This window comes from Anneissia japonica, unplaced genomic scaffold, assembly GCF_011630105.1.
Source record: "Anneissia japonica isolate Jap-2015-1 unplaced genomic scaffold, ASM1163010v1 scaffold2994_len2133135_cov197, whole genome shotgun sequence".
In the NCBI taxonomy this organism is placed as follows: Eukaryota; Metazoa; Echinodermata; class Crinoidea; order Comatulida; family Comatulidae; genus Anneissia; species Anneissia japonica.
In genome coordinates, this window is record NW_022728550.1 from 522,490 (window position 1) to 533,928 (window position 11,439).

An 11,439-nucleotide genomic window follows, 5' to 3' on the forward strand; every position below is an offset into this window, starting at 1 on the left:
CAAGAAAAAGATAAAAAAAAACAAAATTTACTGTACTAATTATTTACTTAAAAAAAAGAAAAAAAAAAAACATAAGAAATAAAAAAATGTTCCAATTTTTTTTTTTTCAAATACCATAGAAGACATGCAGGCAAGGGTGATGAACTAATATTTTTTTTTATTGGGCCTAATACCAATGCTAAATGTTACAATATTTCGTAAGAGCACGTAGTCCAACCGAATACGAATCATACCGTATTGGATACTTATAATTATAATATGAAATTGGTTCCCCCTTGTTTAAAAAGTCTGGATCCGCCACTGATTAAAAAGTAGGAAGTGGATATATTTAAGTATTTATATTAATGCATACGCAGCCATAATTTGATAAACTTGCATTATCAGTCACATAAATTTATCGATTCTGTTTAAATGTATGTGTGAGTTCAGTTAAACTTTCAGCACTCAAAATTTATGTCGGCCCAAGCTGCGGTGAACATTCTCACCACGGCACTGACTTGCCTAGGCCCTTTTGTTTATAGTCATGTTGAATTACATTAACTTGACCAAACAAAGTTTTGTATTCAACAACACACAATTGAATTGACAGCAAATACTCCCCAAATTGGTTGAATAAATTTCTGTAAACAGTTTATGGCAGGGAGGGTTGACGTTTGTAAATAGGTATTTAATTATAATTTTACCATTATTAAACGTCATTAAATTTGCTACAGTAGTATGTATTTCAATCATTAAATAGATTATGATTGTGATAATGAGCTAGAAATAAGCCTCCCCTAGTAACTCACATCATGACCAACGTCTGAGCGAGGTATGGTATTTCTTTCACATTAACTGCCAATGTTGTTGTTGCTTGGGCCGACGTTTTTGAGTGCTAAGTTGAATATATATTCTTTGGTTGAACTCATATTAACGTACATTTACCCAGAATCAATAAATATACGTGATCAAGTTTATTAAAGTATGACTGCGCATGTGTTATTTATTTCACATAAATATATTGCTTACCGATTTGTTTTACGGTCACGTAAATATATCCACTTCCTAAAAAGTAATATCTGTCAGCATTATGCCCCTGTAGCTATCCCCTTTTGTCCCATCGTGCACCCCCTCATTAAGCCCCATCTTCCACAAGCCAGTACTCTTAGGCATGTCATGTTAACTGATAACACTAAATGTGATCTCCAATAAAGGAATAAATGAATGAAGTTATAATAATAGAATATAAAAATAACCCAATATGCTGTTCTAGCAATTAAGAAGGTGTAGTGCATCCCACAACAAAAGGAAGCGGTTGCGAAATGAATATCTTTACTTGAACTATTAAGCAATTCGGTCTGCAATGAATTCAGATATCTATTTGTGTACATATTAGAAAAATGAGATTATAATTTAGTAGCAAAGAAGGACTTTCTTTGCTAAAAGCAATGATTTAGAAATCTCTTTTGAACTTTATTATTTAGTAACATCAAATTGAATTTGAATGTTGTTGATTTATAGGTGTAAACTGATCCCAGTAGGTCTACTGATATAGAACTTTAAAAAAAAGGTATATGTTGTTTAGTTGACAAAGAAATTTTGTTTGTTCTAATATTCAAATGCAATTAAAATGTTGACAAACCTAAAAAGTATTTTTTTAGATTTAAAGCAGACAGTTTAATTCCACCAGAATTCTGTCTACATAATATTTTATTTGTACAAAATAAACATAAATTTGTCACCAATTAGTTGCGTTTTAACTGATGGTAACAAATTGCTCCAATGAGAGTCCTCAAAACACTGTGCCATACCAATTCACACATTGATTTAAAACAAACAGATAGTATGCTGATGCATATTAATTATATTAACAACACCTGCTCTAACGTATTAGACAAAGGAAAAAAGCCTATGGACAGTTTTTATAAATTTCAATAAAGATTCGAAAGGCGTAGTTACCTTTCCCAAGGAGGTTATGTATTTAGTGCTGTCTGTCTGTCAGGCTATCTGTTACAGTAGCAAGGTTATGCAAAATTTATGAATGGATCATCATAAAATTTAGTGGAATGGTACAGAATAATAAAAGAATTACACCTTTCAATTTTCAGAAGAAAAAGTCGAAGGACAGGGTCAGTGTCACGGAAATTTGATTTCCTACCTCGAGCGTAAATGAAAAAATTAAAATCGTCCCTCGTGTTTAGGATGAACTCAAAAACAATATGCTTGAATACAGCTTGCGATTTCATTATTTTCTTGAGGGTAGGCTGCAGCACACCAACATTTTTTGAAGAATAAAATGGCCAGCAGGCCCCTCAATAATATTAGTCTTTAGAGGAGTTATTATTGATTACTGTGTTGATTTCAAACCAGTGATGTATTCGAGGTTGTCCCAGTCAGCCTGCTGTCTCTTACCACAAATTTTTATTTTAAATTATAAAAAAAATTGAAAAAAGGAATTAGGTTAAAATTTAAGTATGAGAGTGCCATTTCCGGCCATCTAGAGGTGCTATAATTTTCTTACCTCAGCCCCAACCATGGTGGGTCTGAGGTGGTCTTCACCCTCCCTGGCTTCTCTATTTCGAATTCCCTGACTCGCCACTACAATTGTTAAATTTTATGTGCCAACAATTTTCTTGATTAGTTTAGAACAGCTGATGAGACCGTATATGCTCCTCTTAAAATAGTATGAATCCAATTATCATTAGTATTTTTTACTAGCCTAGGCCTTTATGAGTAGGGGGTGAAAAAAAACATGTTATGATGAATTTTCTGAGAACTTTAGGGAATTCCCCTATAACATCAAAGGGCCCGGCAATTAATCTTGCACTGGGGCCCTTTTGCACCTACTGTAGATGCTGCTGGTTATGCTGCAGTTTGTGACTACTCTAGAATTTATTAAATGTTTTACTTGAATTTTGTTTGTTGCAGTTTGTATTAATCCATTTATCAGAAACATTTTATGTATTTTTTTATTCCATGTCTTGTCTAGCCAATTTGGTGAAGAAAACAAAATCATTCTATTGTGTTGAAAGCTTAATTAATAACCAGTAGGTTCTAAGATAAGTTTTAGATAACTTAGTATAAAACATACTCCAAATGAAGTGAGACTCATCATTGTGATAACATTTGGATAAAATAAAAATGATTCACATTTCTATTTTTATTTTTGAATGGGTATAGTATTAATTCCTGTTATGGTTGATACCATCAGACTAGGCACATCTATCAGGTTCAGCTTACCATGAAAAGCTCCAAGGTCTAGTGATTGTGAACTACCAATACTCTTGTATGTAATTCTCTTAAAAACGGAATCGTTTATACCTTGTGTGATCCTATTGTTTCCTGTACTAGATCTGTCTCTTATACACATCTAGATGTGTATAAGAGACAGGTTTAAAGCAGACAGTTTAATGCCATCAGAATTCTGTCTACATAATATTTTATTTGTACAAAATAAACATAAATTTGTCACCAATTAGGTTTAGGAATATATAATTTAATAATAGGAAATTTGCAATGTTCTAGTATAAAAAACCGATATGTTTCCTGTTCACGCTTCTTTTGATCAGAAATGGATAGTTAACCAGTTCTACCTTATGTTGGTCATGCAAAGTATGTAATCCCATGGCATTTGTTTCACATTATCGCTGTTGATTTGATAAAATACATGCAGTGTGTACACATGCTCAGTGTCATACCATTAGTGTCTGCAGATTGGAAAGCTGTGTATGTTTTGAGATGGACTTCTTCAGGTACCCACTTCCAAGGTGGAGTGAGACAACATGAATAAGTACCTTGCCTAAGGCCTGAATAATTACTGCTACATTATTCAACAACATAGCATGTTATTATATTCAAGTTCATTATAATTAATAAGCCCCATCCACTCATGCCAGTACAGTAGAACCTCATTTTTACGTATCCCAGTTATACGAACCCTCAGTTTTACGTACACCTCGTATCGACACTGATGTCATCCAAAAGCCCAAAAATATTCAAAAAAATTACGGCCCTTTTCAGTGCAACCATAAGTAAAAAGACTATAACAATAAACAAACCATAATGCAACGTATTTTCATTAAACAGCAATGTTGATTGAGTATAATACTGGGTTGTTATAATCTAAAACCACATGAACTGAGTGAGATGACCAACTACCGATGGTGCTCAAAATAATTGCTTTCATCCTTAACTTCGTGTGGAAAACTTGGAAAATTTTCTACAGGAAGCTGAGTAGGCAAAGTTTCATACATGAACGCTAATAGGTTGGCTCGACCAGCGCAGTGCATGTGGTTGCTGTTTCACGTACACGAACGTTAATTGGTTGGCTTGCCCAGTGCAGCGCACATGGTTTTAGTTTGTCTCAGCAGGCCCAGACAACACCACAGCTCTGTTGTTTAGAATAGCCATGAAGGGGAATTCCCAAGTTATACCTTTGTCGTTTTGGTAATCCTACAATATTTTCATATTTAGTTAAATAAAAGATATAAAGTGATGAATTAATACTGTACATAAGACACATGGTTTTATTTGAACACTTTATTATGACATCGTAAAGTGATGATTAAAAACACTAAACACATGGTTTTATTCGTAGGCATATTGGCTAGGTTAAGCCTAGGTAACATCGTTCGTTCATAACATACGTTTATTGAGCGTTACGTACGTATTAGGTCAAAGGTTACCCTTTAACCCAACCTCAATTTTACGAATTCCCCGATTTATGTACGCCCTCCGGTCCCGTACCCTATGTAAAATCAAGGTTTTACTGTACTCATATGTCGCTGGTGTAATAACTGTTAACACTGAATGTGATCTCCAATAAAGGAATATATTAACGAAGTTATAATTAAAGAATGAAATAACGAATATGCTATTCTAGCAATTGATGCAGTGCATTCCACAACAAAAGGAAGCGGTTGCAAAATTAATATCTTTACTTTTACAAGTAAGGCAAATTCCATGCTTCTTTAATATTAAGCATCAATTTTTTCTATTTTGTACATTAGGCCTACTTATTACATACAGGTACATTTCTATGTTTTTTTTGGTTTATTTTTTCAAGTTTATGATTGCTTTTTTACCCAGCATATCTGAGTGTCTTCTGTCCTCTTATTCAATGTGCTTCATATTAATTATATTTAAGTTTATTATAAGGAATTTTAATATTTATATCAAAACATGAATGAAAATGATTATTTGACTAGTTATTTATTTATCAAGAAACACTTCTCATTAAACTCCATTTCCTACTCCAATAAAACTCCAATACCATCAATGCTCCGGGATTCAAAGGATTCTTTGAAGCGTACAAAACCGGTATCACCACTCAATTTCCCTCTATTCTTTAACATGTTTGTTATTATTAGCCAGCGATTCTCATTTTCATGTAGTCAGTATAAAACCTGTTACGGATATTGCATATAGTTGTGAAGCATTGTTCCTAAAGTAGTTAGTGTAATTTTACCAGTTTTTCTTTTCATGTTTAAAGAACCAACCCATATACTGTATGACCCTTACGTAATGCTCATGAACCGGAAAGGTTCGCTGATGCGTTGGATTCTATAGTGCATTAGTCTTGTGGTTATATGGATTGGTATTCGCACCTTTATGCTACTGATCTTCTGTTTACTAATTGGAGGTAAAGCCGAGATCTCAAGCTTTATGACATGTTTGTAGACTTAAAGTGGTTTGCCTAGGCTATAAATAATTGAATTTTGTTTAGCATCTTTGTCAATCAGTGCTAATAGTTATAGCCATGTTGATAGAGCTTCTGAGAGGAAGCAAGAATGAATGGAGGAATTGAAAATGCATACAAGAATGATTTATTGTCATTATACACAACTCGTTTCTCATAAAAATTTAAGTTCCAATGCTTTTAATATACAATATATGCAACTATTACTTTCATTTTACTTTACATACTGTAAAACCAACATATGGTATATGGTTATGTAAATTATAACAGAAAGTAAAATTATTAGATCACTTAAATGTGCCAACTGTACCATTCTGCAAATATTAGTTTAAACTTTCTCCTACACTATAGCAAATTAATTCTGAATCAGATTTATGAATTATCAAATTTTAAATATGCATATTTGTGTAAGGAGTTGGTCAAACATAACTTCCTCCAGATCTTACCCCTTGATATATTAAGCATAAATTTGCTTAAATCTACAATTTGTAGTAGTTGCTATTTCATGGTTAGGTTAATAATTATAATATTGCTTTTGATTCTATTTTCATAAGTCAGCAGACAAGAGTATGTAGGTGGATGTATTTATCATAATCACTGGGGCCTGTAAAATATTTACTTATTCACAATGTGTCTTATCACCAGTGTTGCACAGTCTCTAGTCAGTTGTGTACTCTGTATACATAGGCGGCCGGTTCCTACGTGTTTTGCGGTCTGAAGGTGAACTTTATGGTTTATGGGCGTGTAGTCTGGTATGTATAGTACTCTGTGTAAATAGGTACGTTTTGCAGTCTGAAGGTGAGGTTTATGGGCGTATCATTTGAAGAATGTGTGCTGTAGATTTCGTTTTCATAATGCATGTTGAAATCATCGTTCATTTGTGAAGTTCAAAATTATATTGAAAGGTCCCCCTGCAGCCAGATGATATTCAAATCTTCCAAGTCAATGAAATACTTGGTTTAAAACATTTATTAAATACTGCACATAATGTGCAGACTAGTTTAATCTACCGATAATATAGACAAAATAACATTTAAACTAAACATTTTTAATGGATTATAATGCTAAGTGTGGGTAATCCTACAATAATGTGCAAGTAAATACAAGGTAAAATAATTTTAGGTGAAGTAATTTAAAAAATGCAACTAATTATAAATTTATTATCTGACATTTTAGTGCGAATATCAAATTACAGTTGATGGCTGAAATAACCGAGTGTTGAATGAGCAAGCCTTGGGTTGACATCTGTAGACAAAAGGAGTGATTGATTTTTTCATTCATATTGGGGTTAACCTTGTGTTACCTGTCGTTAGTGCTTTCTGTTTTCATCTGGTTTATGAAAAGTAATAAACCTGTAGAATATTCATAAATCTAATTTTAGACTGTATGATGAAGTAATCTATGGTAATTAAACCATAATTGACGCAAAAGATATTTTCGATAAACAATATTATAAATTACCCATTACTCACTATTCTGTAAGTCTCAGAAAACTTGGATCCTTCTGATAAAGTGTGATTATATCTATTTTGATTTAGCAACTATTTTGTTTTGTTTTTCATGACCATGATCATGAACCTCGTAAAGCAAGGGGGTATCTGGGAAAGATTTAGGTTGTATGAATGATGTTTCATTATGGGCGTACATAGGAGATGGGAGAGTTATTTTCACAGAGTGCCTAGCATCTAGGAGCATTTTGAGGAATTTACATATTCCTGAGATTCACGTATTGAAATTTAAAGTGAGTAATTATCCAAAACACAGCTACTTAAAAAACATGAATAGCATTCCATTCAACATCCATGTAGTAGTAATAATGAACAATAAAGAACTTCCAGTGCGGGGACAGAATTGGGGATAACATTAACCTTCATACAAACAATAGTACCTGTCTTCTATAGTAGGTCTACTATTACTATTAGTGTTGCAGTACAAAGTACAAAGTTAAAATCAGCCGATATTATGTGAAGACACAAGCTATTTGATTAGGTCTGGTTTAAACTGTGAAATGGTTTATGAATTTTGTTGGATGTAAGGGCGTCAGTTGTTCCAAAGAGACAAATTCAGAGCTAGAAAAGCCTTTACTGCATCTGTGAATTTTAAAAGTAAACAACATGTAATTTATGGAACTGCTTTTGACTTATAAATAAGTATTTATTTGATTTCGAAGATTTGTATATGGTGCCATAAACACATCCGATATTTGTTTAATGTAATTGTTTTAAAAATGAAAATGATAGCAGGTTTGTAAAATGTGGTTAATATATTTGTTAACAAATATAGTAAACTTAAGCAGATTTCCATGATTTTTTATTTAAATAAAAAATTGAATTGCTAATTAGATTGTTCAAATCCAATATTGTAATTGCAAACTAAACATACAGTAACTATTAAGTGTAATAGCCTAGGAGTCAATATCACCAAAAGCCATAGTGAAATAAAGACATTCATCTGGGTTCCTGATCAATACTGAGTATTTAAAATGCATCAGTACTTCAAATAATGTATTCACGCCCATGTTGCAACTTCAAAGACGTGCGTACAAACAAGATGACTACAGTTGGTTCTGCAATCTGGCAATGAGGTTGGTCGAAGCCTGTTCAATTAGCTTTCTTGACCTTTTTTGCACAGCAAGTCTGAATAAGGTTACAGTCAGCCTAGATGGTTTCATAGTAGCGGCCAGTGCGTGCTTTGGGATCTTGATAACTGATATAGCTGAGGCATTCCATTGAATTCTTTACTGCCAATCAAAGTTCTTATCGCAGGCCTTGCATCAGTTGTTGGAAAAATGATTAGTTATTGATTCATAAATTTATGTTTTTTGTACAGTGTTCATTAAGTGCCCCATATGGTATTACTAATTAATTTTCATAATAAGTAGGTATATTTTATGTATAAAATACTTTTAAAAAATATTATTTTTAAAACAATGAAATTATGAAGAATTGAGAGTGAAATATACTTATAGCTAAGTAGCATAATACAGTAATTTAATCAAAATACAAATAAAATTTAAAAAAATGTATAAAACTTAAAAATAATATTTCATAAAATTAGTTTTTAATTTAATTAAATTTGGACCATTAAAATATAGTTGAAAAAACATTGAAAAATATTTTAAAAAATAACAATAAATAATAGTTATTTATGAGATATTTCTGTAATACTATATTACTCTACAAACTGAAAATTTGTATATTTTTTCTTTTGGTCTAAAATACAAACATTCCAAACTAAATGAAGGCGGCTGGGATCAATGACGCTGCAAATGAGCTTGCATAATGTTCCAGTAAGTTGTACCACTACGTTAATAATGAAAAAAAACTCATTGAGCATGTTTAAGAACCAGTTAATGTAAAAGATAAGGCTGGAGGTGTTCTGGAATCAAAACATCCACCTCCGCCTGTCCAAAGGCCGAAACTGATTTTACTGAGAGAACAAACAGAATATAGTTATTAGTATCAATCACTTGGGTAACAGAAGTGAGGCTGAATAATTCACAAAATCAATAATTTTAAATATGTTTCACTACAGTATATATTTATATTTCATTTTTGAAATACCCATACAATTATGAATGATGAGTCACACCCACTGAAGTGTAAATTTAGACAATCGTTATGGTAACCAAAAATATGTCCCACTCACTTCATAATGTTGTTTCTAGGTCATTTTTTTCCTAATGCTGTTCATAAATAAACTTATGTAGATACCTTGCTACCTTGCTCATTGATCATTTGATGTTTACTTTAAGTCAATTTTTGTTTCTAGTAGAAACAGAATTTTGATGTATGTTAGATGGTTGATAACAATGTTTGTTATTTTATGTTATTAAAAATGATCTTAAGCCCTACCAGAAGTTGTAAAATTTATTTCAGTTATTCAGTTGACTATAGTAAAATATACAAAAACATTAAACTTAAGAAATACATATTGAATGAATAATTAATGCCTCATGACTAATGTATTGTCACATTGATTAATATGGTTATCAAGCATCATGATGTTGTTCAGTTGGCCCCTACTCTTGCAGGCGAACATCCATGAGTATTTGGCTAGCAGTGGGATAGAGCTTTCAGTTTTAATAAAGTGAAAATTGTTATTGTAATTGTTAAGTATCCATAATGGTGATGCAAAGATGAGTGCTAAGTGAAAGCCGTAGGGGCTAATAATCTTTTACCTAATTGGTGAAGCATCGTATTCGATGAAAACAAATTACCTGATTTCATCCAAAATAAATCGCTTGTCAAGCTAATAATCACATTGGACGGGATCTTATTGTCTACATCAATTCAACATTGCAATTACCAGAATGCTTTTGTTTTGCTTGGAATTCATTCTTAGAAACTATATTTCCTTATTACACTTTTATATTTGTTTTGTTTCTGTGTTTTCAATGGCTCTACTGTATGTTATTAGTTTTGAGTCCACATTCTTTATGCCTGTTGAAAATGTGTATATTCTAGATGTAAATTCTTGTTTGATGATGTAACTGTAGCAAATAGTAAAAGTATTTTTTATTTCCAGAATTTATGACACATGTATAATTTAAGATTGAATATATAAATAATTGATATTCATTTGAGTAAAAGTATTAAGTAAGTCCATTACTATTATCATCTTTTTGTTTCTATGAAAAAAAAAAGATTTGTAGCCAGGCCTAGTTCTAATCCAGCAAAAATTATCCCTTCAACCCCTGATGCTCAGGAAGGGGAAGTGACTTGTACATGTACCATAGGCAAGCAATTCACTAAGCCACTGTTACTGTAAGTGTTCCCAGAGGGTGCGAGTAGTTTTATCCACAAACACAGCAAGTATAGTAGGGAGTGTGTTTTTGTTATTGACTGAGATGTTAATGACTTGGCTAGCTATCAATGACTGGTACTAGGTTAATATTTCAAGTTCTTCCTTCATATCCTCATTCAGCTCGGGGTAATTTGTATTGGAGTCAGCAAGCACTGCTGACGAAGCAGCTGTGTCGAGAGCCAAGGATCTGTTTGTTGAGACTGAAAATTAATGCATTGTAATGCGATATGCAGAGCAATCCGTGACTTTAAATGAGATATGCCACCATGGAAGTGTGTAACATGGTACCATATTCATGTGGAAAAATGAATGATTTTAATATTTAGTTATTTAATCACATTAATTTCATTAATGTGATTACATAACAACTGAATATTAAAAACCATGATTTCCACGTGGAGATCATCATAAAATTGTTAGGCCTAGGATTTGAACCTACCTTATGAACTTTTCATGGGAAGCATGGTACCATATTACTTATCACAGCTTTACTGTGATTAGTCATAAGATCATCCCTCGAAAACAAATAGAACAGTTGACTCCTGGCACCAAGCTCAAGCGGACCCCACCACCATGCAACTCCCTCATTCTTTTTCTAGTCACGAAAGTGAACACCTCGGATTTTTGATTGTGGATCTTTTTTGCATTGATATTACTTGATTTATTAAGATCTTCTTTGGATTTTACTGCATCCTGCTTACTGTTTTACGGGTTTGCTGTGTAGTCACCATGACCGGCAAATCAGAATATCTGATCTGTCGGGGCCCTAGACCAAGTCCCAAAGTGGACAATCATAAAGCTTGTCCAGCTTGTAGGGAGTGCAATGCTGAATCTCCTTGCGAGATTTGCGTGAGGTGGGTGCCATCTCAATTCGTGGTCATCTAGGCCTGGCTGGCCGACCGTTTGTAGGGGGCCTCCGGCTCCTGCAGATGCGGAAGCGTCAATGTGTGCAATCA

The 11,439-nt window shown here is 32.9% G+C and overlaps 1 protein-coding gene across 3 annotated transcripts in view; it reads left to right on the forward strand.

Moving 5' to 3' along the window:
• Positions 1-6,338: 6,338 nt before the first annotated feature.
• The window catches only part of LOC117114278 (advillin-like), a 33,476-nt gene continuing 28,375 nt past the window's right edge, over positions 6,339-11,439 (forward strand). The window contains exon 1 of one of the 3 annotated variants that reach the window (XM_033257893.1): positions 6,339-6,429. The gene's annotated coding sequence lies outside the window, so the exon portion shown is untranslated. The remainder of the gene's footprint in view (positions 6,430-11,439) is intronic. The other 2 variants (XM_033257892.1, XM_033257894.1) reach the window with 2 other exon arrangements.